This window comes from Mastomys coucha, unplaced genomic scaffold (genome assembly GCF_008632895.1).
Source record: "Mastomys coucha isolate ucsf_1 unplaced genomic scaffold, UCSF_Mcou_1 pScaffold2, whole genome shotgun sequence".
Taxonomy (NCBI): Eukaryota; Metazoa; Chordata; class Mammalia; order Rodentia; family Muridae; genus Mastomys; species Mastomys coucha.
The window spans coordinates 6,960,565-6,970,951 of record NW_022196902.1 but is presented as its reverse complement, the minus strand read 5'-3'; positions in this window follow the sequence as shown (position 1 = coordinate 6,970,951).

Sequence of the window (10,387 nt, the reverse complement as noted above, 5' to 3'; positions counted from 1 at the left end):
TCAGAAATCTGCCTGCCTCTGCCTCCCAAGTGCTGGGATTAAAGGCGTGCACCACCACCGCCCAGCGAGAAACCACCAAGTTGATGTCCACAGTGATTATACAGGTTTGCAGTGAGTTACTCCCATAAGCAATTGAGGAATGTTCAGCTTTTAAAAGGATCATATAGCTATTGCCATGAAGAGAGGCTAGGGAGAGAAGGATTGGGAACTATGAGGCCAATTAATAAGAGTATTGCATTGATTGCTGTGTAAAAAGTTGGCTTGAGCCACCAGTAGCCATAGCATATAACATGCAGTTGTATTAAGTAAGTCAATGGGATTTCTGTAAACCAGGTATAAGGAAGAAAGTGGAAGTTAGTTAACTTGAAATGTAATCTCAAGGGGGAGCACTGCAGAATTTATTTTAGTTGAAGTGAGGTGTTCCTGAATTCTTGTGACCGTCCCAAATAAAACTGATAACAGTGTTTTACCAGTGTGACAGAAAGGGATGAAAAAATAAGATAAATTTCTGTTAGTAGTGATTGTTGTGAATAGCTCACCAGGTCACTGCTCAGCTGAAGCCAGAGTGAAGAATGATTCCCATAGTTGAGTGCCTCACCCGTGAATGATTGAAAGAATTAAACAGAAATCACCAAATAAAAAAAATAAATATTCCAAAAACCTGTCTTCTCAAGTATCACAGTATGAGATAAAATTATAATGATAATTGCACCTAAAAGGTCTACATCTGGGCTGCATATGTAGTTCAATGACAAGCCACTTGCTTAGTGTGTACAAGGGTATGGCTTCTATCCCCAGATCTGGGGTTGGTAGACACTTTTTGAAAGTACTTTTAAAAATCCATAAGCATATACATACATACTTATGTATATACATATACATACAAGCCCATAGGAGTCACCAGACTGTGAAATAGAAAATAAGAAAACCTCTTCAGATCATAGAACATAGTTATTCAGAACAGAATATAGTTATGACATCTGAAGAAATTAATAACATTTTTCTAGATGAATGGGCAAATAATTTAAAAATACAGAAACTACAACTAACTCTCTTGTGGGAGGACACATGCAAAGAGGGCTGCAGAACAACCCCAAATCAGTCCAGAGGTTCCTCAGAAAATTGGACGTAGTACTACCTGAGGACCCAGCTATACCACTCCTGGGCATATACCCAGAAGATGCTCCAACATGTAATAAGGACACATGCTCCTTTATGTTCATAACAGCCTTATTTATAGTAGCCAGAAGCTGGAAACAACCCAGATGTCCTTCAACAGAGGAATGGATACAGGAAATGTCATCCATTTACACAATGGAGTACTACTTAGCGATTAAAAACAATGAATTTATGGAATTCTTAGGCAAATAGGTGGGTCTGGAGAATATCATCCTGAGAGAGGTAACCCAATCACAAAAGAACACACATGGCATGCATTCACTCACTGATAAGTGGATATTAGCCCAGAAGTTTGGAATACCCAAGATACAATTCACAGACCACATGAAGCTCAAGAAGAAGAAAAAGACCACAGTGTGGATGCTTCGGTCCTTCTTAGAAGGGGGATCAAAATACCCTTGGGAGGAAAGACAAAGACAAAGTTTGAGGCAGAAACTGAAGGAAAGGCCATCCAGTGACTGTCACACCTAGGGATCCATCCTATATACAGTTACCAAACCCAGACACTATTGTGGATGCCAGCAAGTACTTACTGACTGGAGCCTAATATAGCTGTCATCTGAAAGGCTCTGCCAGTGCCTGACTAATCCAGAAGTGGAGGCTCACAGCCATCCATTGGGCTGAGCACAAAGTCCCCAATGGAGGAGCTAGAGAAAGAACCCAAGGAGCTGAAGGGGTTTGCAGCCCCATAGGAGGAACAACAGTATGAACCAACCAGTACCCTCAGAGATCCCAGAGTCTAAACCACCAACCAAAGAGTACACATGAAGGGACCCATGGCTCCAGCTGCATATGTAGCAGAGGATGGCCTTGTGGGACATCAGTGCGAGGAGAGGCCCTTGGTCTCGTGAAGGCTTGATGCCCCAGTGTAGGGGAATGCCAGGACAGGGAAGCAGGAGAAGGTGAATGAGATTAGGGAATAAGGGGGGTCAGAGGGGATAAAATTTGCAATATAAATAAAGAAAACTTCTAATAAAAATAATATAGAAACTACCGTGGAGCTTTAAAGATAGGAGTCAAATGTCATTTGATTATTTTTCCTCTGGGTATATAATAGACTGCCCACAAGTTCAAAACCAAATAATTGGAGACAAAGTATGGAGATTATGAAACTGTGGGGGAAGGAAAGGTAATACAATATCCTAGTATCAGGACATGTGTTCTCTTTCCCCCATTGCCTTAATCTGTTCTACCTAATTAAAGGAGATTTGCCCTCCTAACCCTCCCATGCTACTTTCTTGTTAGCTTTCCCACATATAATGACCCTGCAGAATTAAGTTGCTAGCATCACTGGAAGAACTGAAATTCAAGTCCAAACACTTGGGCTTCAGCAGATGAAACTCAGATGAGGCTATGGCCCTTGAACCATTTCTCATTGTAACCAGAAACAGCATATTTTTCAAAACCTAAATCCTGGCATGAGGCCTAGTGAGTAAATAAATGATCTTGAGCGCTGTATAATAATATGCCAAGAATTTGGTCAATAAATGCCTTTGAGGAAAACTGAAACCATAGACCATGACTGACAAAAATTTGCTCTTTGGGAGTCAGAGAGGTTTCTCTGCCAGGGCCCAAGCTGCTAGACAGAAAGTAAGTCTGATGAAGGTGTTAGAGCAAAAATATTACCAGGGATAAAAAGTTATACCATAATGATTACATGGTTAATTATCAAGGTACCCGAAGGGACACAATATCCCTGTTCTTTCCAAGAGTTTCATAATGCGTAAAGCAAATACTATTCAGGTTGACAATCCCTGTTGTCAGAATATCCAAAATCAAAAGTGTAAGGACAGTTACCAACATAACCCTCTCAGTAAAGTTTAGATTTTAGAGCATTTTAGATTTGAAGTTTTCAGAATAGAAAACTTCATATCCAGCACATGATGCCTTAGAAGACTCCTGAGTTCTAAAAACCTCCAGACATCAAGCTCATCTATCTGGTTCTGAGTATTTCAGAGAAGAATCGCTCAGCCTGTGCTCATCAGTTCTGAGGAGAGGTAAATTTTTCAAAACTACCTCAAAAGATGTAGAACAGTTAGAAATTATCCCTGTATGTCATATCCTATACTTAGGAAACTCAAAGCCAGCCATTGGTTTCTGTTCCTGCAGAGAGCTCCTTCCCTTCTTTGCATGTGATTTTTGGGGCTGCTGGTATGCAAGGAGTCTTTTTTACTCTTCATTGTAGATTTTATTTTTTCATAGGCAAAGATCGTAGATAGCCATGAACTTAAAAGGAAACATGATGTACACAGTCAGTTACAAATGTGTGTGTGAGTGTATATATATATACATATATATATTAGATATTAAATATTTTTAATCCTCTAAAGGCCTCTCAAAATATTTTTATAAAGATTTCCCGATACAAAATAAGTATATCCGAAGGACTGTCTAGCACCTTTATAGAGAATTTTATTGCAAGTCACTATAACAAAATTTCTCAGATTCAACATTGAACTCACTATTTTCTGATATTTATTAGGGAAAACCATAATATTGCCCTGTTAACCATAATAGAGAGCCCTGTTAATATGTTTGCATAAGTACATATGTCTGTATGTGTATGAGAAAACAAATACTCAGGTGAAATTGCAATCATATTGAGAACATTTTAATCTAATAGAGAAGCAAATAATGAGTAATTTATTTGCTATTCTAATAACATCTGCTAGATTTAGAAATGCATGTGTTTTGGTTCTGTCATACTGTGGATGACAAAGGTTAGGACATTTCTGATGAATAATATTGAATTTCTATATGGGTACAATGGGTATTTAGTCAATTTCAGATCAACAAGCTTTGGTTAAGGAATTATAAAATACCAAGAACTATGTGGACTTAAAGACACAAAGTTCCAATTAGATATTTCTGGCCACTTAAAGACAAGTATACAAATAACTGATGGTGCTTGTTCGGTGATCTTGAGGAAACACTGGTCTGTTATTGGGACAATTATTATTTCCCAAAGCTTGATAACTGCTATAAAACATAAAGTTATTTCTGAGAAAACATAAAGAAAGTCAAACCATAAAACAACAGATACATCCACTGCTCAATCTCCCTATGGTTTGGTCTTCCCAAATCTAAGTGTTATATTCCAATGCTATATAAAATGAGCAGGGATCCAGTGGAGGACCTTTGATGGTAGTTAAGAATGACAGGGGAGTGTTAAAGGAAAATGGATTTTATGAGAAGGTGTATGACTTTACAACTGCAGCAAAGTGCTTATTTAGTCCTAAGGCAAAACTTCCTAGCAGAACAGGTACAATGGGGTCACACTGTCCCCACTGAGGTAGGTGGCAATCTCAGTGTCCTCAATAGTTTACAGATCCATTTAATGTATCAGCAAATAACGTCCTGAAGGAAAACCGCTTAGGTTTTATGTCTTACTCATTTGAATGCTAGAATTCACTCACTGCCAGGTCATAGACTGTAAAGCTGCAACATCAGAATAATTGTAAACAATAGAAATAGCGATAGCTCTGGATACTGGCAAGTCCAAGATCAGAGCACCAGCCCATGTCTCGTGCTGTGTCTTCACACGGAAAAGAAGTATCAAACTCCACCAGCTGTTAGACAAAAAGCACTAATCCTGAAGGCCCCAACTCTTTATATCGCTATCATAGAGGTTTATTTAATGTGTGACTTTGCCAAATGCAAAGTTGCAGATGAGCTTGCCTACAGTGCATTTTATATACATAAATATAAGTTCTTTGAGCATCAGAAAGTGTCCATTTTCATAACTGTAGTTTTTATTGTGTCAATAAAAATGACTGTTGCCCTTCAAAATAGCAGAATGTTCTTAGCCAACACCAAGAAAGGCAAGAGAAAACAATAGAAACATTCAACCATACTCTTATCCTTCCTAGAGCTAAGCTACATATTCTAATAGTGTGGAGTCTCTGCCTCCTAGGAACCTCTACCCTTCCTGGTTTACATCCCTAAGGCATCTTAATGTCAAAGTAAACACTGGGTTGTGGCCTGCGAAGCAGGCAGAAGAACTGGTATTTGGGGAAAAGGTGGATCAGGAGGTGAAATATTCTATGAAGGACCATAGCAAATGTGTACTTCAGTCACCACCACCTCAAGGAAAGTCAAGAAGTCCTCCCCTAACAGGTTTTTGTTGTCCAGCAAGGACTTAGGGACAATCTAAAGTGCTACAGTAGTTCTTAAGAGAATATTAAACTCACAGCATGCATTTCTTTTTATTTTATTTTATTTTATAAATTAATTTATTTTTTACATTCCATATTTCATTCCCTGCCCCCCCATCCACCTTCCAACTGCTCTATATCTCACACCTCCTCGCCACCCACCCTGTCTCCACATTGATGCGCCCACCCCCACCCCACCTGACCTCTAAACTCCCTGGGGCCTCCAGTCTCTTGAGGGTTAGATGCACCACCTCTGAATGGGCACAGACCCGGAAGTCCTCTACTGTGTGTGTGTTGGGGGTCTCATGTCAGCTGGTGTGTGCTGTCACTTTGGTGGTCCAGTGTTTGAGAGATCTCAGGGGTCCAGAGTAATTGAGACTGCTGGTCCTCCTACAAAATCACCCTTCTCCTCAGTTTCTTTCAGCCTTTCCCTAATTCAACAACAGGGGTCAGCTGCTTCTATCCATTGGTTGAGTGCAAATATCTGCATTTCACTCTTTCAGCTGCTTGTTGGGTGTTTCAGAGGACTGTTACAATAGGTCCCTTTTTGTGAGCACTCCATAGCCTCAGTAGTCTCTGAAGAAAGAAATTGAAGAAGATCTCAGAAAATGGAGAGATCTCCCATGCTCATGGATTAGCAGAATTAACATAGTAAAAATGGCCATCCTACCAAAGGCAATCTATAAATTAAATGAAATCCCATTCAAAATCCCAACACAATTCTTCGAAGACATGGCAAGAGCAATTCTCAAATTCATCTGGAAAGGCAAAACCACAGAAACAGCAAAAACAATTCTTAACAGTAAAAGAACAGCTGGGGGAATCACCATCCCTGACCTCAAGCTTTACTACATAGCAATAGTGATAAAAACTGCATGGTATTGGTACAGAGACAGACATGTTGATAAATGGAATAGATTTGAAGACCCAGAAATAAAACCACACACTTTACAGTCAATTGATCTTTGACAAAGAAGCCAAAAATATACAATGGGGGAAGAAAGCATCTTCAATAAATGGTGCTGGTCTAACTGACTCTCTGTATATAGAAAAATGAAAATAGACCAATATTTGCACTTTGCACAAAGTTCAAGTCCAAGTGGATCAAGGACCTCAACATAAAACCAGATACACTGAATCTAATAGAAGAGAAAGTGGGAAAGAACCTTGAACTCATTGGCACAGGGGAAATTTCCTAAACAGAACTCCAATAGCCCCTGCTCTAAGATCAAGAATTGATAAATGGGACCTCTTGAAACTGGAAAGCTTCTGTAAGGCAAAGGACATAGTCAATAAGACAAATCAAAAAATCTTCACTAGCCCCACATCCAATAGAGGGCTAATATCCAAAGTATATGAAAAACTCAAGAAATTAATCACCAAAAAAAAAAAAAAAAAAAAAAAAAAAAAACAAACAACTCAATAAAGAAATGGGGTATAGAACTAAACTGAGAATTCACAACTGAAGAATCTCAAATGGCTAAGAAGCACCTAACAAAATGTTCAAAGTCCTTAGTGATCAGAGAAATGCAAATCAAAATGACACTGAGATTCTACTTTACACCAATCAGAATGGCTAAGATCAAAACCTCAGGTGATAGCACATGTTTGAGACAGTTTGAAGAAAGAGGAACACTCCTTCATTGCTGATGGGATTGTAAACTGGTACAACTACTCTGGAAATCAATCTGGAGGTTCCTCAGAAAATTGGAAATAGATCTACCTGAGCACCAGCTTTATCACTAAATTATGGGAGTATTTTGGGAATATAGCCATAAAATGCCCCCATCATGCCACAGCAGCACATGTTCCACTATGTTCATACTGGCCTTATTTGTGATCACCAGAAGTGGAAGCAACCTAGATGTCCCATGACAGAAGAATGGATACAGAAACTGTGGTTCATTTACACAATGGAATGTTACTCAGCTATTAAGAACGAGGACATTCTGAGTTTTACAGGCAATGGATCTGAGTGACCTGAGAGATAAAGTGGACAGGAGTGGGGAGTTTGGAATGGGAGAGGGGAAGCAGATTAGGTATTAGGTGAGGGAAATGGATCTAGAAAATATCATTCTGAGTGAGGTAACTCAGACCCAAAAGGATGTGCAGGGTATGTAGTCACTAATACGTGGATATTAGAAAAAAATTACACAATACCCAAGATACAGTCCACAGAACTCAAAAAGTTCAACAAGCTGAAGTGCCCAAGTGAGGACACGTCAGTCCCACTTGGGAGAGAGAAGAAAGCAATCACAAGTCAGGAGGGAGGGAGGAAGGGACCTGGGAGGGAAAATGGACGGGAGTGGGGAGTTTGGAGTGGGAAAGGGGAACCAGATTAGGTATTGGGTGAGGGAAAATGACTGAAGTCCTGAGGGCCAGCAGAAAGAATGGAAGCAAGCAACCTCAGGAAACATGAGGTTGGGGGGGGGGACCCTCCAGAATACACCAAAAACCTGGGAGATAGGAGACTTTCAACAATCAAAGGGAGGGACCTTAGATGAAATGCCTGACAGTAGGGAGAGGGAACTTACAAAGCCCATCTCCAGCAGGAAGACAGGGCATCAAATGAGAGAGGGGGTTGACGTCCCACAGTCACATCCCTGACCCATAATTTTTCCTGTCTGAAAGAATTACAGAGATGGAAATGAAGAGGAGCCTGAGGAAAAGAAGGTCCAGCTCAAGGAGAGGTCCCAAGGCCTGACACTATTACTGAGGCTAGGCATTTCTTTTAAAATTGAGAGCTGGAGAGATGGCTCTGTGGTTAAGAGCACTTTCTGCTCTAGCAAAAGACCTGGGTTTGGTTCCAAGGACCTACATGGTGGGGATCTGACACCCTCGTCATGCCTCCTTGAGACTAGGCACATAAGTAATGCACGTATATGCATGTAGGCAAAAACACCAATACATATTTTTTTAAAAAAGGCTTTAAGAGAACTTCCCCAGATAACCAAGCTTTTTACCTTTTTTTTTTTTTTTAACTAGAGGTAGAGGTAACATTATTCCAGATGAAGTTTTTAACAATAAATATATATTTTATTACTGTTGTCTGCTTAGTTGGTTGCTTGTTTGTTTTTTGAGATAGAGTCTTGCTCTTTAGTCCAGTCTGGTCTCAAAACTAAGAATTTTCCTGCCTGCAACTACAGGCCTGTGCCACCAAAGTCAGATAATGGGGATCAATCTTAACAGAGGTGTACAAATGATTTCTCAGGAAATTTGTAGCGGTTAAGCACTTCCATTGTACTCGGAGTAGTTCAATAATCTTGGTAGTTTCAATTCAGTCCTAATTAATGAAGTACTACAATGGTGTTGACACTGATTCACAAAATCTTCAAGATGGAGCAACCCTAGTAATTCATTAAAAGCTTTTACTTACTATGGAATGTAACCGACAGAATGGAGGCAGTTACTTGCTCAGTATCACAGAGCCGTTGGGAAGAGAGATGAGGAACAACACATCGATGACCCATGAACAACCTCGAATGGTGGTGCATACTTGTAATCCCAGGACGTAGAAACAGCAGGATTAAGAGTTCAAGGCCAGCATCTCACCCACAGCTAATTTGAGTCCAATATGGACCAGATGAAGAAAAAAATTGGTAGTCAACTAATCAAGTAAGTCTTGAAATTTGCTGTTGTCGCCAAGGTGTGTAAGTAAATTCGGTACAGATCTTTAACTAGGTCATTTCTTGATCACTTCATGAATATTCACTCACTATCTTAAAATGTCCCCAACTCTGGAAAGGATAAAGAACACACCAGATATCACTTGAGCTTGCAAATCATCAGGGCAGGAAGAAGAATCCACACGCACAGGTACTTTTTGGGTCTGATCACACACCAACTAGTAGACAAAATTAAACAAACACACACACACACAAAGCTTAAGTTTACTGTTCTTCCTTACATATCTTCATTGTAGCAGAAAATAGGCTTTAGATATAAGTGGATTTTCCTAACATTGTGGGAATTCACTTATTACTTTCAGGAGTACATTGCTGTAACATCTCTTGATGTTTCCTTCAAGCATAAGAACAGAACCCCACAAGGAAGCCACTGATATAGGATAAGAGCTAAAGAACATCTTGAATGCTTTAAATCTTTATCTGAAGCAGCACTACCTACAATTATGAATAAAAACATCAAAGTGCTAGTAGCCATTTCTTGAGCTATCTTCATCAGATTATTACAGTGATATAATCATTGTAGCAATTGCTAACAATTAATAAAATAATAATAGCATTGTAGAATTGCTAATTCCCCTGCCTCCTGAGTGCTGAGATGGCAGCCCTGTTGGCTAAGCATATGCTTTCTTGAAAGCAGACTTTTCCCAGACTTGAGCAGAGCAGAGTGGGTGTTGTAAGAAAGACTGATCTGCCTTTGTAGACTTTGATGATGGAAAAGGAGACAAAGAGCCAAGGAATATGGGTGGCCCCAGGAAGCAGGGAATCACAAGGAGAGGGAGTCAATCATACGTCTTCCAAGGAACTCAGCCTTGCTGGCACTTTACAATTACACCCCCCCCCCCTTGAGATTTCTACCAGATTCTGACCTCCAGAACCGTCAGATAATAAATCCATTCTGATTAATTCACTAAAGCTATGGGACTTGTTAGTATGGCAACAGAAAATGAGTATGCTATTCATTTTACTATATTTGTATAAAAATTATTCTGAGGAATTTCAAATAAAGTTGTTAAGGCACACATTATTAAAAAAAAAAAAAAAAAAAACCTTCCAAGGAATATCTGAAGCTACAATGAAACTAAAATTAAAAGTAAATTTGTACTAATCTGACACTGATATAAATGTTTAGTGCTAGCTAAAAGTGTGTGTGTATGTGTGTGTGTGTGTGTGTGCACTTACAATTTTTCAAAGGTTTTGGATAAAGCTTCTGTACTAAAATCACAAGTATAATATTTACCCAGGCATGACCTTCCCTTCTGCTCTCTCAGTGATTCGTATTTTTTCTGGCTTCCACCATCCCCGCATTTGGATTAGATTTATATATGCAGTTCATTCATGCAGGAATAAGGGCCAAGGGAAGAATGACTG